Below are 26,346 nucleotides of genomic sequence, written 5' to 3' on the forward strand. Positions count from 1 at the left end.
ATACCCGTTTTCATGTCAAGAACGGTAGTAAAAAAAGGTCCGGCTCCTCGAGGATCATTACTAATTTCCACCTTTATGGTGATAATTAAGATATATGTAGGCGAATTGTAGATTGGGTATATGTTCATTTATCAAGACGTATACGTTCCAAACGCCAAAAGCGTCACTTCTACCTCTGACAACCAGATCTCGTAAGAACTACTTGGCGCGGCGTATGAATCATGCGCAAAACTTGTTTTTTTCTTGAGGTGAAAACTGGTATAGGTACTTTACGTTTCAGACGCCGCGTGTTATACACTGGTGATGGTTCATCATCTGGTGTCAGATAGAATTTGTGTCTATGGATTTATTGCAGCAGTTTGAAATAATATATCTGATTTGCTTTGAGCATGTTATGTTGAAGATAAACTGCATGAGTGCACAAGTATTTATTATCTCCTGTGTAGTTCTTCTACATCCTTAGACTTTTTGTACAGCAAATTATTTATCATAATTTAAAGTGCCTGCATTACCCCATATCAACATTGCGTAAACTAATTTCGAATAAAATAAAGAGTAATGAATATGCGTTTGAAACCAGAGCGGAACAAAATATGTTTGCCCATACATAATGCCAATAGTTTTACGCACATCAACCTTTTGCTTGGCAATATGGCTATTCCATGCAAGTTCCTCCGTAAACCAAACACTATGAAATGTTTCCTTGCACACTTGTTCCAATATCGAGTTTTCAAATTTCAAGATAATAGTCTCAGAGTCTCGTGTATTTGCTGGTTTAAAGATTGCGTATTTAGTTTTGTTTGTGTTCAATTCAATTCTATTCATTTGTAGCCCGTTTGAAAGCTTTAATATATAAGAATTTGCTGTGCTTTCAATACTATCTCTTTTTAAGCCACTAAAAATATGTTTGGGTCATCACCGTACATAATTACTTCGTTCAATCCGGGTATCATTGTTAAATCATTTATGTATATCAGAAATAATAAGAGGCCAAAGATAGATTCCTGGGAAACACCATGCTGTATTTTTTTGGAGGAGGCTGTTTTATTGACGGTAACATATAGATAACCATCAGTAAAATAACTTTTTATTAGATGCCGCGCTACTCCCCAAATGACATACTGTAAACGACTTAATTTTCGCGGGCACAAATTTTCGCGAATCGGGCCAAAGCTGAAAATTTGAAATTATTCGCGGGTTCGAATTTTCGCGAATCGAGTGTAGCTTCCGTAGCGTTCACGTATTGCCCGAATTGTTCGCGGGACTTATTTTTCGCGAATTGTAGGCGATCCGCGAAATTTGAGAAAATTAGGTCCTCGCGAAAGTTTAGTCGTTACAGTATCTCTCAAACTTCTTCAAGAATATTTCGCGCTGCATTTTATTAAAAGCCTTTCTTAGTTCAAGAAAGATTCCCACAGTGTATAATTTATTTTGAAGGTCCGAAATTATTTTATTTTTGATGCCAAGAAGGCTTGCTCCTAAGACCCTCGTTTCTCAAATCTGTACTGGCATGAGGTTATAACATTGTTTTGATGAAAAAGCCTTCAAACCTATTATTTAGAGACAACAGGGCCTATTACTTACATCACGAACCTAAGAGGCTTTGATTTCATGTCATCATCTCCGGCTGCATCGTTAATTTTCTAATTTTCAATTTCCTCGTAATTTGAGAAACTTCTTGATATGAAACCGGGACGAGCATTATTGAGTTCGATAGATTTTCTACACACATGGTTTGGTAAATTTAGTCGCTTTGTTCTAATAGATACTAGCTCATATTTATAAAATGTAGGTTCATTCGTTCTGCGCTTTCTCTCCTGATAATATCTCATCATATGATAATATTTTCTTAAGAATACTTCATTTTGTTTTTATTTGTCAATTCATTTTTTTATCTGCCACAATCTTATTTGGCCTTCAAATATGCTTGCAACTTTTTCTTGATAATATGTACGTTTTACTTTTTTTAAAGTGAGCTTAGTTTGTTTCTTATCGTTTTGAATTCACAAAGTGTGTTAGTATCTATTCTAAATAAATGCATGATACATTTTTGATACATTTCGGCGGTAATCCTTAGCTTCCTCTTGTCTTTATTTCTAGGCTTTGTTGTCTGTATAAGAAAGGCCTTATTATAGCACGTTCTGAAATTTTCTAAGAACAGTGAAAAGGCTAAGTCCACATTTTCCTCAAAACACACGGCATTCCTGTCCGTTTTCCCTTAGATTTTTAAAATACGTTGCAGTCACAGTATTTATGGCTCGATAAAAAAAGAAAAAAAAAACACTTTGCTTGTGTTAATTTTTTCGCTTTTTGTTTTTGAGTAGTACTTAAAAAAATAGGTGGATGGTCACTAATGTCCTTAAAAAAGATGCCTGCTGCAGTATCATTCGCGTCTATGGACCAGTCTCTGCTCTGTTCCATGGGCGCCGCCATGTTTGCTTATGCTGCGCCATGACACAATAAGGAGGGGGGGGGGTGCTGCGCTTTTTGAGAGACTCCTTGTCTTTAGAAAGCTTTACACATAACGTGGCGCAAGAAAGTTAGAAATGCGTAGTCGCGAAGCTCCATGAACAACACTGACGCCAAGAGTGCTGTATAAACCAAAAATCGTGTTTTGTACGTAGCCCCTTTTTTTAGAAGTGCCTGCGTTAGAGATTATTATTTCCCATTTTTATCGCTGGGGTCTAGGATTTGGAGACTCGTCTCTATTTTGAAGGCACATAAATCAACCAAGGTTGCCGTGTCAGCGGTTACCCTCATCGATAGTGTAATCAAGCTACGGCAGGAATTTTGGGTTTTTAGGCAATTAAATTCCATATTGTTTAAATTGTGTGATGATGTTTGTATTAATATCTCTAAGTATCATAAAAAAAAAGAATTTTTTGAGCCGAGAAAACAAAAGCAGTTTGTCTAGAACTTTTAGAAATGCTAAAACATTGCCCAAAGGCGTTCGGTAAACTACGCAATGACAGCATTTTTAGTTTTTATCGCCAAGCATTCAACATTTGCATCGATTGTGTTAAAGTCATTCATAAGGTTGTACGATAAACTCTGTTTCGAATAGATTGCTACTCCACCTCCTTTATTTTTATCACTAATGAGGCCTTCATATTTATATTTTTTTATGTGTGGAGCGACGTCAATACCTGTCACCGATGTTTCTGCGAACAAGAGCACATCGAAATTTAAACAGAGAACAAAAAATATCGTTAAGTTGGGCTCTCTTATTTTGCATGCGTCTCAGATTTATGTGCATAACAGAAAACTTAATTTTAAGGCATTTAAATTCGTTGCTGAAGGTTAAATGATCAATATATGTACAAGTTAGACAGTGTGTTAGCCATTGATGCGTCAAGGAAAGTTGCCAATAAGTCTTAGAACAAGTTTTTCTAGTTCGCAATTTTCGCAATGTCATCCAGGCTTTTAAATCTGCTCCGTTCGGTATATATACACTATATACAGTACATGTATAGAGCATACACAGTATATACAGCATATATACTATTTGGTTATGTGCCACTTTTTTACTGTTTGATACCTTTTTATAGCATGATATATGTAAATTGTAAGTAGGCTCTGTGAGTGGGGTAGGTTTATTTATTTTTATGATTCATGATGTGTCTGACATCAGTATTTTCCCTCTGATTTCATTTCATTTGTACTTTTTATTATCTTTAAACTGCAAATTTCTGGGCTTTACGCAAGGGTGGAGGTACAAAATCTTGATGAACACTTACTTAAACAAGCTACTAATCCATCAAATGGCACATCAGTCGTTCGCTTTCAGAGCATCTCTGAAATCATCTGTGTTTGATGTATCAATGCTATCAGGCAGCTTGTTCCACAGAGCGGTCGACAGTTGTAACGGTGAGTACTTGCAAAGATTCGTTCCTGGTGTAGCCAAATGAAGTTGGCAACGGTTATCATTTCGCAGTGATGTAATGCGCAGGTTTACATAATTTTTGCTTCGTCCACTCTGGGGAGTGATAATAAAATATGTTTGATATTATTATGCCAGCACGAAATCTTCGGTGCTTCAAAGACAGAATGTTAGGTATTTTCTTCATTGCTGTGACACTAGTTTCACGTTTAAAGCCTTGGAGTATAAAACACGCAGCTTTGCGTTGTACAGATTCAAGCAAATCTATTAAGTAAGACTGACGGGGGCTCCACACTGACGATTCAAATTCAAGCTGTGATTTTACAATAGAGTTAAAGGCATTGAGATTCGTCTCTTGCGCAGCGAACTTCGAAGGCCGTTTAATATAAGCTAACCATCTCCTTGACTTTGTAACTATGCTCTTTATGTGAGTTTCCAAGCTAAGGTTAGCTGTCAAAAACCCTCCAAGGTATCTTCAATAAGTAACTTTCTCTGCTACACTGTTGTGTAGAACGTAACTAGAATTGAAAGTCTTGCGTTTATAGTAAACGAAATGCACTTTGTCTTCGTTACGTTTACTTCCATCTGCCACTCCTTGCACCATAACACATAGCTGCCAAGATCTTGTTGTAAGAGGGCACTCTTTGACATGTTGATTTTTCGGTAAAGGACACAGTCATCAGCCTACAATAATATATTGAAACGGATACCATGCGGAAGGTCGTTTATATAAACAGGGAACAAAAGTGGTTCGAGCAGAGTTACTTGAGGCACACAGGATTTGACTTTGACTGAGGCAGAAGTGGTGTCACTCGTGACGTACTGCGTTCTTTTAGTTAGGGATGCTTCTATTTAGCTTAGAATACTCGATTCGATTCTCACTGACTGTAATTTGAGAAGACGTTTGTGTGGGACCTTGTCAAATGCCTTCGAAAAGTCGATGAAAATCACGGGCGTTTCAGTAAATGCGTGTAAGTTTTCATGAACGTCTGAAACGAATTAAAATAGCTGTGGTTCGCATGACAGCGTGCGTCGGAAACCGTGCTGGCTTAAAAATAATAAATTGTTTTCGTAAAAGTGGTGTATAATTTAATAAAAAATATTGTGTTTCAAAATATTGAACAGTACACTTGTCAACGATATAAAATGGTAATTATTAACGCTTTCTTTTGACCCTCGTTTGGAAATGGGGATGAAGTTTGCGGTTCCGTATTTTGCCGGAATGATGCCCGTTTCTAAAGACTGCTAAAAAAACCTTTGCCAGTAAAATACATACTACATCCTTGTAAAGCTGTAATAGCTTGGAGATGATTTTGTGCGGACCTGGTGCTGAACTTAGTGGAATGTTTGATATAATGGGAGCCACGCCCTCAGGAGAAACCACAATTGACTGCATAGGGCAGTGGATATCATAATCAAATAAGTTACAGGAAATCTTAAATAAGCAGTCTTAAGTTACACTAAAGACTGATTACGAGTGGGAATGCGAAAGCATTATAATTCCTTAAGTGAAATGTGACGTGTGAAATGACAGAAGTACTATGCACACCGCTAGTCAGCCAGAACCGTAGAGCTGAGGTGCCATCGGGGACGCTTGCTCGTCTCGCACCCCGGAAATCCGGGTTCGATTTCCACTCAGACCGAAATATACAATCCGAGCATTTTCGACGTCTTTTTACTACTTGAGCCGTCTGCCATTTTTGGTACCATTGCTCGGTCGCGCCGCCGACGAAGCTTGATTTTCGAATAATGCTTTTGAATTAAAATTTATGAAACCAATTATCCAACTGCTTTGCAGCGTGTGGGGACACATCTAACAAGGGCAGCGTCCTCTGTTTCTGGGGTGTAACAAACGACCATAACTTCTTATACTTGGTTTTGGGAAGATTACTCAAGTAAGTGCTATAGAACAAAAACCGTGCCCTTTTTAGTCCACTCTTGAAGACTGATGCACATCTATAGTCAGAGTCCTAAACAGTGCTTATATGAGAGTGTTTAACTCGCTTAAAAGGTTTTTTTTAAATTTTATTTAAGAGCTTGTGCATAATTGTATTAAACCACGGCTGCTCTTTTGAAGTTAGGATAGTTGCTTTAGGGAGGTGCTTATTAGCAAGTCGAGTAAAGTATTCCTAAGTAAATACCAGTTTTCATGCACCGAATTAGTACAGAAGCATTTAAGGTACTTCTGTGAAAACTGGGACAGTTCATCTAGCATTCTTTCCTGGTTTGCTTGGGGTAATTGTAAACAGTTTTGGTTGAAGGTAAGCATCCTTTTATAGCACTTGAAGCCTCCACAAAAACGAATCCGTGGTCGTTTAGTGGCGATAAATAACTTACGGATTTAATACACCCTTGTTTGCAACTGAAAAACATGTGTCAAGTTGCATTGTTACGCGTAGATCTATCTACAGCTTTCTTAATGAAAACTAATTAGTTAACCGAATAAAGTTTCTACTGTTCGCAGAAAGAAAATGAATGTACTCTTAGGACATTTGCGAAGTCAACGTTGGCCATAAAATGTCAGCGTGATTGAAATCACCAGCAATGAAAATTGTATCCGTCCAGTAGGACAGGTTTTGCGCATTCAGGTATTTTTCAAAAGAATCTTTAAAATTTGTTGGCGACGGTGCCCGTAGCATGCAATGATTAATTAGAAACCACGCACTGCTTGGATACGGACCCATACTGCCTCCATATCATGTGAGAATCCCTGATTCATTGCTTGCGAGGAATTTTTAACTCCGATAAGAACGCCGCCGCCTTTCTGCAACACCCTTTCTTTCCAATAGACTGAGTGACTTAAAGATAATGCTGTAGTAGAAGAGGAAGAAAAAGAAAATCAGTTGCTAGTCCAGCGGTGTGAATGGCCTTTTCTTTATGTGTATCTTTTTCCAGCTCAGCTGGCGTTAAGTGAAGATAATGAGAATTTATCGGTGCTGATATCTCGTGTTAGCCAAGTTTCAGTAAAAAATATGACATCAGCTGATCTCGTGGACTCAAGAGAGGATGATAAATCTCGTTTATTAAATATGCTTGTTGCGTTAACAGTCAGAATTAAGAACAGACACCCCGAAAAACACGTGCTTTACAGCCTGACGTTGCCCGTGCGTCCCGTTATTTTTCACTTACGGAGTTGTTAATTTCATCATAGACATTACATTTGCCGTTCATAATGAGCTTACTGGATGCGTTGAGCTTACTTGATTTTGCCTCACTCGGAGTGCCAGTTATGCTCACCAACGGTCTGTATAATCCTAGCCTATTTGTTTTGTTTGTTACAGTTGCAAAACGTGTATTGTATTTTATATGTTGGACCCTAAAGCCAATCCTACGACAGCTTTGTATAGATAGTATCTGTAAAGAAATAAATTATTAAATATGGAATGTTGAGACTTAGAAAAAAAGCGAGATGACACTGAGCATGGGGTTTCACTCTGCGCAGCTCCACGGTGCAGATGTGTGTGTGTGTGTGGGGGGGGGGGGGGGGGAATAGTCCCCGACTCCTTCCCCAGATTGCAGACTTCTCCCAGTGTAGATTCCCAGCTAGAGAATGGGCTGGCTTTGTGCGTTTCAGACGCCGGGATCTTCCGGGCCATCGATAACGAATCCCGCCGGTAGCCGCGGGATTTGGCGGGACTGATGAACACCGCTTAGGTTTTGCGCGCGTACACAGTCTACGGCCATTTCCCTGCTCTCATCCGAACGTCGCTGTCGGGGAAGGCTTCACGGAAAGCGACGCTCGAGCTGATTGGGGTCTAGAATGAGCGCAAGAGGAGGCCGATAGTAGATGGATTTTGCTCGCCGAGCAAACTCGCCCGCTCGTAAAGGGCGCGCCCCAGGTCTGTTATGGAAGGCTGATGCAACCCGCTTCTTCCAGCCCAAATAAACCCAGTGAAAATCGCGACAAACCAAAAAAAAAGTGTAGCACACAAAAATCGCTTTGCGCTGAATTAAAAAAAAAAAAAAGAAACACAGAAAAAGACGAATATATATATGATGCAAGTATACCGCAAATGTAGTCTCGTTAAAGGGATGGTGAACCGAAATTTGCATTTCAGAAAACAATGCAGGAGCTGTAGGTCGGGACGCTACAATCCCTACAACACTTCTCGTAAGGCGATATCTCGAATGGACGGCCGTATTTATGGAAAAAGAGGTCGAGATTGAACGAGGCCGACGAGGCGCGTGACGTCAAGATATCTCGTTTCCTCCTCTTTTCGTTTCGCCCCCTCAAGGCGCCGAGGCGAGAAGACGCGAGGCCGTTCCCTCTCCTTCTCGACGATATGGTCATTCATTCGATATATCGCTGTATGAGTGATGCTTTGATGTTTCTAGCATCCCGTTGAACGCTTTTGCCGCCGTGCTTTGTGGAATCGAGATTTCGGTTCAGCATCCCTTTAAAATCATATTTTCGGTTGCTGCGAGCCAAATACAGAGAGTTCACGAGAAACGAGAACCGTGTTTTTAGGTCCGGATAACTAAACTATGCATCGCAGAAAACTCAAACACCGTGAGAATGTGACGCTAGCGCTTGAAATAAAACGCGACATTTTCAGAAAATAACCTTGCGTTGTAAAACGTTTCGCGTTCTCCCCCAACCACTAGCGTCACATTCTCACGGAGTTCGAACGTTCTGCGATGCATAGTTTATTTACTCCGGCCGAAAAACACGCGTTTCTTTTCTCGGGAACTCCCTGTGTAGCCACTTTGAGATAAGATTCTAAAAAAAAAAAATGGCGTGAAACTACTTTTTTCGAGTTTTTCGAGTGTTAGAGTTGAAATATATGTGCGAAAATCCCACTGAATATGGGAGGAACATTGAAACATTAAAGAATAACTTCAGGCTCAGTTCGAATAAAATCATGCAGTCGAGTCCGGATGTATTTGTTTGTTCATTTGTTTTATATGTTACTCACCAACATGTGTAGGGAACGTAATAAAAAAAGATATTGCGAAAAACATAATATTTGAAGAGAAAAATAATTTAGAGTGCGCCAGAACGGCATATTTGATTTTCTAAACTTAACGCCTGTTGCATATTTGGTGACACCTACTACGCAAACTACAAATATCAGAAATCTAAAATATTTTTCACTTATAGGTCATAGGAACTATTAATTAAGTATGTACAGCATTTTGTAGGTTCAATATTTCGCATCACAAGTGCGCAAGACATGGCTCCTTTGACGTTTTGTCGTTCAATTTATGAGGCGTTGTTAAACGGATTGAATAGCTACAACGTTAAAATATATGTCAAACATTCTTATTAAAACGTTCTTTCAAATGAAATGTAAATAATCATTTGAACAACTCAAAATTTAAATTTTTATGTCGCTCCAAACGTGTTCTAATGTACAAAGTTCAAGCGCAATTAAAACTTCAAGGGCAATTAAAAAAAAAAACAAAAAAAAACACCTTCGATTTTTTTCTTACATTTATAGTGATAGTTCTTCACCAGACTGTTATGTTTATTCATAAAAACATGTTGCATCATTTTGTTTCCTTCAAAGTTACTGCGCTGCAAAATGTACCTTCCACGCCGCTCAACGGGATTCATCCAATGGAAATGCGTTAGCACTGGATCTTTGTCCCCCCTTTTCACCCCTTCTATTCGTTTCTCACCGCTTTCCTGTCGTTTACGAATGCTCTTCCTCTTCGCCTTCCGCTGCACGCTTCCGTCACTTGCCTCTGCAGCAGCAGCGAAACGACGCTTACGATCTTCCTCTGCCTGGGGTCTCCGAAGCGTGACCTCGACTTTCTTCCGTCGTCGCTCATACGGTCGGCCATATCCATCGTCGGAGCAGCCACTGAGCTGGGCCGCATTCCGAAGGGGCGCGACGCCTGCTCCGCAAAAAGCAGACGACTTGCGGCGCAACGCCTGCAAGTTGTCTGCTTTTTGCGGAGGACTTGCAGTCACGTGAGAACGACGCCGAGCTCGGATTGGCTTTGATTGAAAGGATAATGGGTAGACCTCGGGTGCCTTGAGGTCTACCAACTTTTTTTTTTTTTCAATCAGCCGATAAGCGTTAGGCTTTCTGACATCATTGCAACCCCTGTGCAAGAAGCAGACGAAATTGCGCATTGGTCCCAATGGCTGACGTCACCAGGCGTCACCCTCTCCCCCTTTCTCCGCCGCCGTGGTGAGACAGTCATCTGCCGTACCTCCTCGCTCTCCTCGAGACGTCATGCATGGCGCTGGCGAGCGGACGCACGGACTGACAACGGCGGGTTTTCGTGAAAACGGTCGTTCTAATGTCTTAAAAAAAGCAATATTGCTCTCACGTATGGGTACTTTTCAGCACTTTTACAGCTTAATCACGTTTCTTACAGAGTGCTGAAATTTAGTGCAGCTCATGCAAAACATATCAAGTGCGTCAGAGTAAATCGCATAAAACTCAGTCGACCAATGGATTGGATTTAATTGACTGAAATGTTGAGATATCTAAAATGGTGACTGGAGCCGTGTTGGCACACACAGAGCTCTACGACTCAGTTCTGTCAGCAGGCTTGACTAAGGGGCGCAGACCCTTAGTCAAGCCTTTTATAGGCTTTTTGTTCACGCCCCCAGCATCTGTGCGATGTTGAATAAAGATTTGATTGATTTATTGATTGGCTAGGAGAGTCAATCAATCCGTGCAGTATCTTAAACGCAAACTGCAAATCCGCTTCCACTCGACGCCGGTACAGGCTCGACATGTCCACGACTCCTGAATCAAATTCATGTTTAAAGATGGAAATAACTTTAATGATAAATTGAGGCTTGTGGGACAGAACGTGACAGTCGAGCGACGAACGTCTGCATTCGGTTCCTAGCTGCAAAACCTGTAACACTAATAGGGATTTAAAAAAGCGACAAGGTAATGCTAGCGTGTTACATTTGTCAACAACTTGAAGAATATTTAATCAAACAATAAATTACTCCTTCGGTCGATAAATCAGTGTTTATTATAGTGCCCAGGTACAAGCTGTCAGTCTTTGTGCTGACATAATTCAGTAATAAATACTCTTACCCCCACACACACACACACTTACAAAACAAAAAAACTAAAGTGCAAAGCAGGAACCCTGTTTGCAAGTCTGTATCTAACATAACAGATTGAGAGGTAATTTCATGCTCCTAGAAACACGTGAAATAGCACAAAACAGAGACGCGAAAAATGTTGTCCAGATCTAAAAAAGTAGAAAGAAAATATATTGCATTCAAAGGTACTTTCCAGCCCTTTTCCAGAATGTGTACGTTTCCGACAAGAGCGCTCAAACCTAGTGCAGCCCGCGCAAAAAAAAAAAAGAAAAAAAAATCAAATGTGTCAGAATAGAGGGTATAAAACTCAGCCCAGCTATATATTTGGTTGAATTGGCAAAAATGTTGAGATATATAAAATTATGACTGGAGCCCTGTCGGCAGACATCGAACTCTAAGACTGGCTTTGACAGCAGTCTGGGAGAGTCAATAAAGCCTGTAATGTTCTAAACAGACTGCAAGACTGCAAATTTGCTTTCACTTAACACGGGTGGAGGCTCACCATGTTGACAAGTCCTGAACCAACTTCACAGTTTGAGCAGTGTACTCCATTCTTCAGGTAACTACGTTTTCAGGTGGAAATGCATTTTTAGCTCTTTCCACACTCGAGCGCTTAGTTTTAGAGGTTCTGTTTGATACTGGTGAAGCGTAGTCTAGCCTAAACCTAAGTAACATAACAATTAAAAAAAGTGGACGTATTTTGAACTCCTTAGTTATGATGCGGCACCTAATAACAAGAGTCTTTATTTTGTGTCCCACAAATCAACCAGTAGGTCTTCATTTCAGTACACAGGATACCTGAAAACAAAAAACAAAGACAGCAAAACAGACATAAGAAAACCATTCAGGAACCAAATATACACCCAATTCACAAAGTGGCAACAGGCCCTTTCACTTGCTTCCTGAAAATAGATAAAACGCTGAATTTGTATATCCCCTGAATTTTCCGAGCGATTGCATGCGTGTTGAAGATGTCGGAAGTGTATGGTAGGAACAGAAAAGGAAGAATGATTTCTAGTCCAACGAGGTATGGGATATCAATGTTCACGTCATCTAAAAGCATACTATTACCTACAATTTCATTTGCTCTCTAATAAAAAATAAAAAAAAATAAAAAAAACGTTAGGCGGTCTCTTCTTAAAGGGCAACTGAGGTCGAAAACGAAACAAAAAGAAATGACTGGTATCGCTTTAGAGGCCCAAAATATGATCACAGCCGAAATATTACGCCAAAGTGAAGCCGCGGACCAGCTGCTCTTTAGCGCGCGGAAAGCGGGTTAGCTCTTAGTCAAGAACACTACTCCAGCACCCTTGTGACCTCACGTCGCGGTGGAGCTGCAGTTGATTGGCTGCGCCGTGTACCGCAGCACCAATGTGACGTCACGTCGCGGCCGTGCGGCTGATGATCAGTGTTGCCATTTCCCTAGCAGATTGTTTCAGTTTTGACAGATGCCTCAAACCAAGCTTTAAGCCCCATGATATTTATAAAACTACACAAAATATCAAGAAAAAAACCTTGTAATTCAGGGACACTGCTTTAGCTGAAAAAGTCCTTATCCAAAATTCAAAAATATTGTCCGGAGCTGCCCATTAAACAGGATCGTCAAGGGAATTTTTATCAAAGGGGCGTATTGTCAAATTAAAATCGACGTGCAAAATTGCGGTCCTAAAGATGGGAATCAGCCCTCCTGCAGATCTTTAATTTTTGCTGTCGGATTTCAAGATACCGATTTTAAGCAAAAAAGCAGAATAAGAGCCTTCATCTAACTATGGCACAAAACAAATTAATTATCGACGCCGGGTTCTTAAAATAATACGTAATGCGTGATTTGATACCCAGCATCCTTGCCACATTGCCAGTAATGAAAGACAATTGTGTAGCGAACGTCAGTGCGATATCTGTATATTTAAAGTGACTACCGGAATTTTCAGCTTCTAAGTAATACAATTTGGAATTTCAGATATACTTCCACAGTCAAAAACATGGCGCTTCGTGGTGCCACATTTCGTAAATTCGTGACGCTCATAAACATGAAAAAGACCAAATGCCTTCAGTAAAGGTGCTCTCTCTTCCCATGGAAAATATGCCCGCTGGTGAGCTGAATAGATAGTGTTTTAACTATAATAAAAGCAATAGTCGCGGACATTCCACAATTGCTTCTTTCATCCTCCCGAGATGCCTGTAAAATCGATTTTCTGCGAACGACGCAACCCCCCCCCCCCCTCCCCCGAAAAAAAAAAAAAGAAAGAAAGAAAAGAAGCAACCGTAATAATCGGCTTTGAATTCAAACTTTTAGAATGAACTATTTCACTGCGCGATGTCTAAACGCGATAGAAAATATTGACTTTTTTTGCAGGTTTTGAACAGAACCGAGCCCTGCCAACTTTTTCTGTAAACACACAAAAAAAAAAAAAAAGAACAGAGATGCTGGACAACCGGAAATCGAAACCCTAATGTCTTTGGTGAAACCTGCACGGGATAGCGCCCTGCATATCTTGTGCGTACAGACACGTGCAGACTCCGGAGCGCGCATCGGCAGCGCCGAAACCTCATTCTGGTCTTGCTGCGCGAAAACGTCACTGCCCAGCAAAAGTTGTTCGGCGGTGTGTTTACGAGGGTTCTCGTTGTAAAAATGACAGTCTCTTGAACACACTGCCGGGAAAAAGTGCACACACGGGCACAAAATAAAAGCGAAGCAAAAATTAGAAACTACTCAGCGCCAAAAACCTTCCGGTAGTATCCCCGTCAATATATCCAGCCTTAACTCCCCCCTCTTTCACCGGTCTATAAAATAACATCTGCGCAAAAAATAAACAACAGGGCAAGGAAGTTAGCTCAGCGCCCAATTTATGATGGTGGGATTCGCTTTGTAAAATCGCAAACATTCAGAAAAAGAGATAACAACGAGAGAGAGGTACGAAAATCGGGCACTTGATCGTCTATGTTGTGTGCGTACAGGTGACACTGCGACGGCCCGGAAACTCTCTCGTGCGCCATTGGAGTCGAACAGAGCGCGTCGTACACTGCGCGGGCCGGCGTAGACCTCGACTTTAATTTCCGTGCGTCAGGGACCTTCGTCCATTGGAACCCGGAAATGGAAAGGTTTGCAAGGCGAGGGAATGTGTGCGAAGGAAACGGGAGGCGGCGGAGGAGGTCCGATCTAGGGCAACTCGGACTGCGAAGTTTGAGCCCTTGGTCGGTCGCAGGCCGACCTAACCTTCTACGCTTTTTCGCAGTGCGTTCAGAGAGTTCTCCACACTTGTCTTTCCGCCAGCCCCGCCCCGCTGTTGCTACGGCAGTCTTGAACTCGCCTTTCTAAGGCTTGATTAGCATTTTTTTGCGTGTGATTTGTTTTAGGCAATTCGCTTCTTCAGAGAGACTAACATTTTCATTCCGGATTACATATCGGCCGTATTTATAAGTTGGGAGACGAAAGTACTTCTCCCGGACAAGCACCTGTTTCGTTTCTTTAAAAATAAGGCAATAATAAGGAAAATACACGTTAAAATCACCTCAATTACTTCCAAACTCAACGAATTGAAAGAAAGATCTTGGGCCAAGGATTCGAAGGAGAACGGGAGAGCTAAGGTAGAGAAGGGAGCCCTATTTATTATCTTAAGTTATTCACCTCAATGTCAATTCCAGGTTTTTCCAGGTTTAAATTGTGTGCTCCGCCTCCGTCCTGCGGGAATAAATAAAGCTATAGGGTGCTCAAAATTATTCTTTTTCTCGGGCGCGCTTTTGAATATGCATTTTGGTGTCTCCCTGTTCAGCAGTTTGTCGTCCAAGTGACAGACTGCTCCGGGCGGAAGGAGACTGAGCCATTATTTTTCGTTTTGCTTATTTTCAGGGTCTGGCGGCGCAAGAACGGTTGCCCAAAGTGGGAGGAAGATTACCCAGCACCAACCTACGCAGGTCGAAAACAAAAGGACAAAGGTAGAGTGGCACCATTTACTTCAATTGCGAGGGACGCCTCGAATCGCAGGGCTCAAAACCCTGAGACGGGGAAGCAGAGCTCAAAAGAAACCCTAACCCTGCTCTCCCGTCTCACAATTTTGAACGGCGTCGTTTACCGGCCGCCAGGTTACCTTCTCTGGTTTCAAAGCACCTTTTGTGAGCAAGTTGAATGGCCACTGATTTTTCGCCCTTCCTTTGCATCTCCTATTCATAACCTTACAAAAAAAAAACTCTGAGCCAATTTAGTTCCGGCCTTTAGGTTGGCCGCCTTTAGGCACGTGGCCACGGCCCAGAGCCGTAACGTGAACGTTTGCTGCTTCGTAAACAGCGAACGAACCTTTTCAAAATAGATGCTGCACCACCCTGCATTTTATAAGAAACCTTCTGGCAGGTAATTGATGAGCGTAGTACAACCTTTTCGAAACAGCCGCCCCAAGGGTTAAAGTAGGATCATAATATGCATGCACCGTACAGTTTGGAGTAGCATGCAATGACGCGGCACTTTTCTGCCAACAGTGAACGGGACAAACACCGTTTGCCCGTTTTCAGCCAAATTATGCTTCCTATTGCGAGGGTGTGTCCGGCTCCAGGAGCAACTTTCGCTGCCAATGAGGAACAATGGACCTTTTGTAGAAATACGTGGTGCGCATGCGCGGAGTATTTGATGCGCCTGGGTTCGAGAGTATCTAGTTCTAAACAATCCGCCATCTTGCCTTTCTCGCCTTTGCGCGCCTTGGAGACCATCGAGACTCAAGTTTTGATCTTGCGAACAAGGTGAACACGAGTCATCGTACTGACGACGCCCGTTCTAGATTACGACGTGCACCGCAATCATGCCGGTGAACTGTGTAGCCTTCGGCTGTCCGAACTATTATCGCCCGGGTTGTGGAACTAGCTTTTTTCGCTTCCCGCGTGCTAAGCTTCATACCGTTAAGCGGGCAGCCTGGATTCGTGCCGTCAGGAAAGTTCACAAGTCCGACCCCTCGAAGAACTGGAGGCCAAGTCAGCTGTTCAGACTATGTAGCGCCCATTTTATTACAGGTATGCGAAATGCGGCGATGATCACATCTCTTCGATTGCAGGGAAGCCGGCGTTAGAGAAGGCACACCCGGACTATGTCCCTACACTGTTTAGCTACTCGCGTCCACGGCCGTCAGCCCTCGGTCGGTTTCAACGCTGGTCCTCCAGATCATCAACCCAAGGCGAGAACCTTTTTTTGGCAATCAGGTCAGCTTAACACGAAAAAACAAGGACACGAAGGAAAGAACTGGACAAAGAAAACGCTGACTATCAACTGAATTTTACTTTGTCTTCTTCCCGGCCTAGGCCCTTTTTTCTTTCTTTTTCTTCGTCTAACGGCAGAATAAACACTTATAAAAACCTTTTAGCCTAGTATTCAACGGGGTGTGGCAGACCGCAATCGTCTCCTTTTTCTTCGATGGCCAAGGCCTCCAGCACTTCACGCGCGAAGGAGTTCTTGTTCCTATGAAGTACGGTTATGCTGGTGAGCTCGGCATCGCATCCACAGGTCCGGCAATGAGCTGACAGTGGTCCGCGTCAAACGCGAACGGGATCTTCTCATCCCGAGACATCGTGACTCAAAATGCTTCGAAGAGCAGCGAAAGAAAACTAAGAGTAGCAAAAAGAAAACGAACCGGTAGCACACAAGAAGCCTAACGTGGACGTTGTTTTCTCTACAAATACTCTCCAACCCAGTGCGCCTCAGGTTCGTCCATCGCCCCATAGGTGGCAGCACATATTCGCCAAAAGGTCCATTGAAGAATGCGCGTGCATATAGAGTGTTTGATTTTAATTGGAGCATATTTTTTAAAGGGCGTAAAATTAAGACGAGCGCCGTCTAGAGCATGTATTTTGCAGCTCATCGTGAGCTGACTAATTATCTAAACTCTGGTTATTAAGTTCTTAATTATTGTTTTGGGGGGTCATATTGTAATTTCGGTATTCACAGCCATTACAATTAAAGGACAGGCCAATTAAAATCATTTAGGAAAATGGAATGGTTTTCCAGATCCTAAATGTTTATGGTTTATCACTCCAGTCAGAACTTGCCCACACAAAAGAAAGCGCGTCGCGATGACGCTTCGAAGAATAGCGTAGCTCTTTCAGGAACATTGTCACTTGCGCCGTCTGAGTGCCCACCACACGTTGCCGAGATAGTGACGACATGCATGGAACGACGACGGTACTCTTCTGAGTGTCATTTGGACAGGCTTGTACGCTTGCGGCGCGCTGTATGTGCGCAAGTTATAAATCAGCATAAAAAAGTAAACATCTATCAATTAATATTCTATTACATTCTTGCAAACGTTTTTAAATGGGCTGGAATTTCATAGTAATTAACATCAATACTGCAATTGCAACACGACCCCTGTAACAAATAATAAAAACGTTAATAACGTATTTTGGTTAATTAGCCTCCTTGCAATGACGAATATTCCCCTATCTAATGTCTGGCGATCCTGAAAAATACTTGGTGAAAACGGAACTTATATAACTCTCCCCTCCTTTTTAGATATGTTCTAAATGAAATTTCGCTCAGCGGTGCTCATTGTGCATAAGCACACTCGCGCCAATAGCTTTGACAGCACAGTTTCATGAAGTCGTCTATAAATATAGACAATTGCAGGCATATGGGCTCGAAGCTGGCACGAAGGAAAGTAAGTAAATACATGATGGAAGGGCACATGGCCGCCGCCACGTCTCGCGACATAGCATACATGCGATTAGAAGCTGGGTAGAACTATTCCTTCACGCGGATGCGTGCAAGGACGTGCAGCATCCGTGTGAAGTAATAATTCTACCAAGCTTCTAATCGCACATACTTTGTCGCGCGAGAAGAGACGTGGCGGCGGCCAGATGCCATTCAATCGCGTATTTACTTGGCTCGTATTGGGCCAGTGTATAGGCTGGTTTCTTTAACGGAGCATGTGGACATAAAAACGGAACTCATTTATTTCGCATCTCACGACGCCTACGTAGAATCGGTATCTACACAAAGCTGCTTCAGTCACCGACAGCATGAGAACAACAGGGATTTCTGCCGATAACACATCGAGGTCTCGCGAGCGTCCAGCATGCACGCCCAGCACGAGGGAAGGCAAGGAGCACGCGCTGGATGCCGGGCATATGAAAAAAAACATATTGGCGTTCCTAACCTAGTAGACTCCGTACGCGCTATTAGAAGCACAACAACACTGAGATCCATGAAGAGAAAAAAAAATGCTGCAGTAGCGTTCCTAGCAACAATACCAAGAAATAAGCCAACGAGTTGAGAAGAGAGCCTTCCGCATGATTCGTCAAAGAGGCAAAGTGCGAGCCCGCGGCAGATCGATGCTGCACAGCGGTATAACCGCTTATTCACACTGGAAGTTGATTCGCGTTCGCAAAGCGGTTGCGAACGCGGTTGTATAAGGATCCAGTAGAATGGACCTTTTCCGAGAAGCGTTCTGCGCACGCGCGAGCGCCGATGCCAAGCGGCGGAAGTCGGCACGAAAAATCGAGGAAATTCGGAAGGAGGCTGTAGATAGACGAGCAGAACACGAATACCGACGGCACCAGCCACCGCCTGGTGCCGTCGGTATTTGGAAAAGGTCCATTGCACGCGCACTCGATGACATCGAGTGCGTGTGCAATAGTACTGGATCTTCATACAACTGCATTCGCGTTCACAAAGCGGTTGCTTTGTGAACGCGGATCCGCTTCCAGTGCAAATGAGCGGTAAGAGGCGGGAGTTGCGCGAAGCACGGGGGGCAAGACGCAATCACTACGACTCCGAAGAGTCGAAAAACCATATATTGCGCGCGGACTCCGAGTTGCGGATGAGGAGCCCTATGGCCGGCTTTGACCCCCACGGCTCGAAGGAAACACTGCAGCTATACCGTTGCCTCGCCCTTTTGTCCGGTCGCCAGGCCGAAGAGATATCGAGCCACCCGCGTCGATAAACCACAGCCGTCGTGGGACACATTCAAGAAAAACGGGCAAACGGAAGACGCTGGCACTATCTTGGGCAGAGGCAACGTCCCTGGTAATGGTCCATTCCGGCCCTGCGTCTGATCCGCTTTGTCTTGAGCCATTGGCGAACCACTTCTCTTCGAAGGGGTCTGACAACAGCGCAGTGACGACGGGGCGGACGGCTCGTTGAAATGTACTCACGTCTTTCGCCGGTGTGTCGTTCCCACTGCTAGCAGAGTGGGGGCAGGAAAAGGGCGGCGCGTCTGTACGGTTCTCAGAGAGACTGGGGCTTTGTTTTCCGCCTGACGAGTTCCGTTGGTCAACATGTCGGGACTCGTCCACTGCCCGTTCTATACTTTTGCGCGATACGCGTTGACCGGAAGTCAAAGAAATTTAGAGGTGGCAGTGTTGGAGTCAGGTGCAGATGAATGCAGGCATCGCAAATAGTCAAGTAATGCTTTTTTTTCCGCCATTGATTTTTTTTTATACATTATTGCAAAAATAAATCGATCGCAGTTTTATTTTCCCGGTCATGCATTCAATTAGAGTGCTACACCAAAAATAATTGTAGATGATTCAAGAGGTTACCGTTACGTTATACTGACTTCCGAAGTCGGGTGGTTACTTCACATTTTGACCTTATCTCGCATGCATGCATAATTATGAGCAACGCATGCAGCTCAGGGCTTTGTCAGATGGAAACTACTGAACAACAAATGGCTTAAAAAGTACAGAATTTCTACATTTTTCGTCGTGGAAAATACAGCCATCTCTATTCCTTCTCTCGCACGTGCCGAGAGCTTTAGTTGGTATACTCACGCTGCAAGCACGATCGTGTAAACTTATATGCGTTTTTCATTTAGGTTTCTTTGTACAAGTCGACATAGCAGTTGTCGACGATTGGCCCGTGTTTACTGTGGTACACCGAATTTCCGGTCTCTTCCAATACTTCCCAGTATTCCATAACCACTGGATCAATCAGAGTCCATTCTCTGATGACCATTTGGGGCAAGTGCACTCCATTTTCTCCTTATGATTCACTTCCGTAGGGGTCGCCAACCGGCTGACAGTCCCATATTTAAAGGGGCACTGAAGTCATTTTTGAAAAAGGTTGTTTTTGATCTTAATTGTTATGTTTAAATATGTTAGTTCCCACATATACCAAGTCCTATATTACAAAACCGCCTATTCATCTCAGGGCAATAGAAAAACTTGGCGGACTCTTTTTTCTCGCGGACTACCTTGTGTGGACCAATAAAAGCCCTACACTAAGCGCAGATTACGAATGATTTTATTATAACTATTTTCGAAGATAGTCTGAATGGTACACATTCAGATAAGACTCCTCTTTTTTTTTCCGCGGGTGAAGCCATTGCTTGCAACTCGCCGACAAGCGCCTTTCGTCGACCACTTCACTCGGAAGAAAATTCTTCCCAAACAGGGCGTGTCGCGATCTTTGAACACGCTTTTAACGAGGAAATAAGCTACGTACGATTGTGATTTCGGGTTTGTTGGGCTGCTTAGAGTGTCTAGATTGAGTTTTCAGCCCAAAAGCACGATCAAAGAATTGACTTTAGTGCCTCTTTAAGCGCCGGCCTACGGATCCCCAGGTGGCGGGTTCGAATCCCGACCGAGGTGCCCGCAATATGAGGGAGGTTTATGGCGGAGAAGGCGCCGTGTAACCGAGCTTTCGGTTGCACGTCAAAAGATCCCCAGGTGGTCGAAATTAATCCTCAGTCCTCCGCTGGGGCGTGCCAGATGCCCGTCGTAGGTTTGGCACGTAAAACCCCCAAATTTGACTTGACCAAAAATGTTGCATCTGGGTGATGAACGTAATTACATGTCTGTTTTCCGCAAAACACCTGGGCGTATGCATGTTGCTTTTGTAGATTAGTTCCCCGCGCAGCCCCGAACTATCCAAACTTACTCAACTGAAATTTTATTTATTTTACAATTTCACGGATAGCATGGTGACCAGGTGATGCCCTAATTTTCCTTTGGCACGAACTTTCTGGTGGCAGAGCTTGAAGCTCGCAATGAAAGAAAAAAAAGAGGTGGCAGAGAATAGGTGTTTTAGTCGTGTGATCACTATGCACGAAAAGTGATCGAAAGATTGAATGTCGAATCTACGGATAAAATAGGTATACGCAGAACGGGTTTCCGTGGCAAATGACTTGGCAGTCATTTGTTTTCCTTGGATGTACTGATAGAAAGGGGGGGAGCTGAGGAGATGAGAGTGCGCTGGGCCGCCTTAGCACCGAGCTTTGGTAGGAATGATTAGGGGCAGCCGCAAGCTAGAGCAACTTTGGTCTCACTGCTCGAACGCGTCCGGACGCCGAACGGCGGCGGCCGACGTTCTCGGTCGATCAGCAAAGAAAGACAGCTTTGCGTCAACCCACTAAGCATTCCAACCAGAGCTCGCAGTTCCCGAACAAAGCCGGGCTTGAAATCCTGGCGATTAATGTTCAATCAATTGGTTTCTTATTCAGACACAGAGCTAGGGGGGGGGGGGGGGGGGAGGGGGAGATGAGGGCCCAGCAAAACGGAAGATTTGGGGGGGGGAGGGGGGTGGCATGGGCCCCCTACCCCTGGACACGTGCCCGCTCTCAGTTATGTGTTCGCTTGCACAGATTGTCTTCTTCAGTTATTTGCCGCGTTCCGTAGCTTTTCTTCCCAGCCCTTTAACCTTTCACATGATCTGTTAAAATGATCATCGAAAGGAATTGATTAGAACTTAACTGGATTACCTGAAATGCGTATCGTATAATTATGTTCCGTCCGTCTTGTAGTTTCCCATGCACATGCAAGTTCGAGGAGACGTTCATGCCCCAATACCGTTCAAGGGTCATAGATAGCCAATGACTATGGTACGCTGAAGAATTTATGCGCTGCTTAAAGGCATACTGCAATGATATGCTGGCGCCTATTGTATTGTCTAAATGTCAACCACGTTCTGGCCACACCACGGAGACATTGATTGTTTTAGAGCGCAGCTCTTAGGCGCCTGTTTCCGGCTTGAGCGGCGTCGGCGTCGCCGTCGATGTCGGCGTCCGCGTAACCGCGCGGTGCATTTTGGGCAAATTTCCCCGCTATTTCTAGCGGAAAATTTTCCCCGCTAAATCGACCGGAAAACTTTTCCCGCTAGAATGAGCGGAAAATGTTTTCCGCTAAATTTAACGGGAAAATGTTCTTGCTAAATCTAGGGGAAAAATTTTCCCGCTAGGTTTCGCGGAAAAATTGCCCCGCTGAATCTAACGCAAAAACTTCCCCGCTAGATATAGCGGAAAACTTTTCCCGCTAAATCTAGCAGAAAAATTTCCCCGCTAGATTTAGCGGAAAAACTTTACCGCTAAATTTATCGGAAAAATTTCCCTGCGAAATTTAGCGGAAAATTTTCCCCAAATCGGAGGCGAGCAGGGGAGGAGGAGGGGCATAGCCTCCTTTCCATTCCTTCCCCTCCTCCTCCTCAAGAGCTGCGCTCTAACTCGGCAGTACAGGGAGTTGTAAACGGCTTTCATTTTTTCTCGAAAAGACACCAAACATTTTTAAACGGACTAAACCGAACTTGGTTGCGTTACTCTACACTTAAAAGCTGTGTCGTTCCGCGGTAAGCTGCCTGCGCGCGAGCCCGGTCGAACACTTTTTTCCTTCTCTCACGGCCTATTCTACTTTTTCCTGGGAGCGGCGAGCCCAGGGGAAACTAAACGCGGCCAGCTCGTAATGCGTTGACGACACCAAGTGGTGGAGCTCATAACCACGCCAGCCTCCAAGCAGCTTTGCCTATGCTGAGCCAATGCGAAGTGGAAGTTGGTCTGCTACTTTTGCGGGAGTTGTGGTGACGTCACAAATACGCCGAGCTCGGATTAGCTCTGATTGAAGGACAGTAGGTAGAACTCAAAGCAAGCTGCCTCGAGGTCTACCCACTATCCTTTAATCAGAATCAGAGCCCGGCGTTTGGACGCCACCACAACCCCTGCAAAAGAAGCAGACCAACTTTTGCAACAATCATAGAATTTGTCAACTTTTGCTCCGCATTAACATCACGCATTTTGTGGTGCATCGCGCTGTCCGATGACTGACCTTCGAGTGCTCACTCGAATCGGGTATTAGGAATGAAAAATATAGCCATCCGTTCAAAACACAAGCGTGCGACTGTCATAGTAGATAGAGTTGAATATGTTGAAAGGGGAACTCCAGCCGTTTTTTGAGCTACCTATACGAATTGCATTTTCACACTACCCGGACTTCAGTCGTTATGGTATGCTATTTATTTTCTCGAAATTCAAAATATCAATTGAGAAAACCGTAAATGAAGATGATGCTGAAACCAGCATTCAAATTTTCGCGCGCTCCTCAGTGGTGTGACGTCACATATGGTACAGACTTTCAGGTCGTGAATGTAGTCTTAAACAGAGTATGCCGAGGGTTTTTTGCGTGCTTCTCAGTGAATCAATTACCAAACATTATTTTCCCGCCATCAAACGCCTTATAATCAGTTGGGAACATGGCTTACTGCCCACTTTATACCATTTCTGTCGTCACACTTGAATGTTGCCAGTAGGGGCTCCCGGTTTGAGAAACACGTTGAAAACGAAATTCGAAAGTTCAATAACTTCGCGATTTTTTTTTTCCTTTTCAGAGAATACTTGGGTAACTCGTAGAGCCATGTCTATCGGTCTGTTGAGCCAATTTTGAGGCAAATCAGCCACCATGAAAAAATCGCCGGAGTTTAACTTATTTGTGAACGTGACGGGTATATCTGAAGATTCAATTCAGTATCACTTTACTTCCCAGGCGTTTAGCAAATATTTATGGTCCACGGAATTTCCCTGGATAAAGATAAGGGCTAGAAGTGCTTGTTGGCCGTTTACTTTGCGCAGGGCTTTCTAGGCACGTTAGAGCTCATTTCCCAAGTAACCGCGCAATTAGAATTTTAGTACAAGAATATGATCACTGCATGGTAATTCGATCGACTCCTTCCATAGTTTGGAATAATTTTCAATACAGGCGCCCTGCGGGAAAAGCAGATGTGAGCCTCGTTTATTAAGAGTAAGCAGAATACGAAAGTAACTACTCTCTGAGAGCTTCGCAGGCACAGGGCGCGGCTACTTATTTCTCATTTTCGATTGTTGTTATCGGGCAATGCCGCCATCTCAGGGTCTGAGCAGTGAAATTGATTGGGGGTTGGCCACACCTTCTTATATTTTCACTGATTATACTAAGTAAACCTGTCCCAGCGGCTGCAGTCCCCGAAACACCCCAATGACTCGCTAGCAATAAGCCTGGGTACAACGGCACATCACCAGAGGGAGATTCCTTGCCGCCGCCCCGAACAAGAGCGACGAAATACAGTATTTCTCTCTGGAAACCAGTGCAACTGATGAAATGCGCGCAGCTCGGATATCTCGTCGTGCTCGCAAGCGCGTTCACCATTTTGCAGCTCCTGTTTACCGAGCAAAGCCTTCCCCTGTTTGCCCCAACCCTTTGCCCCGGCGCTCGCACCGCCTTTTCGGTCTTTCCCGTTCTATTGATTTTGTATTACTTCCCCGGAACACGACGACGAACCCGCCAACTATGCCGGTCCGTATACATATCCGCATACGATGAAAACTCTGCCGCGTACCCCCTCTTTTCCGCGCTTGCCAACCAATTAGCCTGTTTCGGCAAGCGTTTGTTTTTTCTCCTTCCACCATCTGTCCTTCTGGGCGTTGAAGGTTTCGGCGCCCGACTCTCTCGTGATTTTGTGCTTCGTTTCTGTTTTCGCTCTTTTTGCTTGGCAAATACGCCGACGCATAGCGCTTCAACTATATGCAAGGTCGACGGTCGTTGCTAGTGCAAGACCTCCAAATTTAGTTAGTGAAAAGAGTGCTGTGTCAACTTGGGCGAGCGCCCGAGGGGTGGTCCCTTTCCTGGCTGAGCCGCCCTGTTGCCTTCGTGCAGCTTCTCCGCGTATATAGCGTTCATTTTAAACGCTTCATCTTCAGCAAACAAAACATTTGAGCGGCCGTCAGATGCTTTATTTTGTGATTTCGAAGTCGCGATGAATTTAAGCGTTTCGGAGGCTGTGACGCTGCCAATGACGATGCATCAAAGCTCGCGTGAAATAACACAGACGGGTAGTTTCCTGGAGTCTTACCTTCCGGACAAACGTTTTGGGTGTGGCATGAGTTAATTGGACCGTAACGAATGCCGGACTCGAAGAGAATAGATCTCCACTTCAGAAACGATGTGGTTTTGCTTTGTCAGCAGACAGGTGCCAGTCAGGGTGTAAATGGTGTGCAACCTTCGTAACATGATCGGTGTTACGGTTATAAGATGGAAGCTTGTGGAGGCAAACTAGGTCGGGCCTCTTTCCTCCCGTGTGTAATTATCCAATTCAGACGTGACTGACACATTGGTTTAACGCGTGTTCCTGAGACTTAGGACACCATTCTGTTATACTCCTGGAGATCCGACAAAGCGGATTGTTTTTCTTCGAGAGATAATTATTTTGTTTGTTTTGATAGGGTTTTGTGAATAGCGGTTTGAATTGACTAGCGCTCTGCAACTCATAGCATTGACCAGTGCTAGAGAAACCTAAGTCATACCGGCTCTCTTTGCAGCGTTAAAGCGACGGCAATGCTGCGCTTTTCGATCCCAAGCATTGTTCGCGCATCCGTGCACCTGAAGTACCACCGCGATCAACGAACGGAGCGGAACCAATGAGAAAATTTAAAAATAATATATTTCTATAAAATATGAAAAAATATATATTTATATATAAATATACAGGGTGTCTTTTTTATTCTTACTCATTTGTTTAAAAAAAAGCGTGAAAGCTACACTAATGCGGTTTGTGAAGTTCGGTTATACGGCCAGGCGGACATTATGTGGGTGGCTAATCTTTGCGATGAGTCGGCAAATTAACTAAAATTCGTTAATTAACTATTTAATTAGTGAAAATAGACATATAGTTCTAATTAGAAACTTGCTGTGCATCATCGAAAACCCTTATATCAACTATTTTTAGCAGGATAGAACGCCGGGGCAGCATTTTACGGCGTTCTCTCAAAGCGCTTCATTTGGACGCGTTTCTACAGGGTAAAACAAGGAGACGGCAGGCTCTTTAAATCGACCGCAAAATTCGGTTTCTTAACCTATCACGCGACGACTTTCTGCAGCGTTGCCCACAGATGGTGCATTTTTTCGTAAAATTTGCAAATAGCGAACTCACCTGAGGAAAAAGTAAAGAAAGAAAAAGGCTTAGCTCCTATGGAAACGCAACGAAGCCACCGGTCTGCAAACAACACGGCGCCGTTTAGCACGGGAGACAAGAGATGGCGCAAGCGGTGGCGACGCCAACTGCCGCCAACGAACGAGCAGACGACGGCGTGAGCCGGCGTATTTTAGCAGACAAGGAACTGCAGTTCCTTGTTGTTACCGCGCCTGATTCTGTTTCTGCGACTGTCGCCGCCTGCGGAACGCGCGCCGCTTTTGAGTCGAAAAGATCGTCTGCTAAAAACGCCGGCTCTCGGTG

The 26,346-nt window shown here is 43.8% G+C and overlaps 1 protein-coding gene across 2 annotated transcripts in view; it reads left to right on the forward strand.

Annotated features, from left to right (window-relative positions):
- The window catches only part of LOC8025400 (neuropeptide Y receptor type 2), a 1,264,215-nt gene that overhangs the window by 959,111 nt on the left and 278,758 nt on the right, over positions 1-26,346 (forward strand). For both annotated transcript variants that reach the window (XM_042287344.1, XM_042287345.1), the window contains one exon: positions 14,752-14,837. The gene's annotated coding sequence lies outside the window, so the exon portion shown is untranslated. The remainder of the gene's footprint in view (positions 1-14,751; positions 14,838-26,346) is intronic.

The sequence above is a fragment of the Ixodes scapularis genome, unplaced genomic scaffold, assembly GCF_016920785.2.
Source record: "Ixodes scapularis isolate PalLabHiFi unplaced genomic scaffold, ASM1692078v2 PGA_scaffold9__187_contigs__length_104089568, whole genome shotgun sequence".
Lineage (NCBI taxonomy): Eukaryota > Metazoa > Arthropoda > Arachnida > Ixodida > Ixodidae > Ixodes > Ixodes scapularis.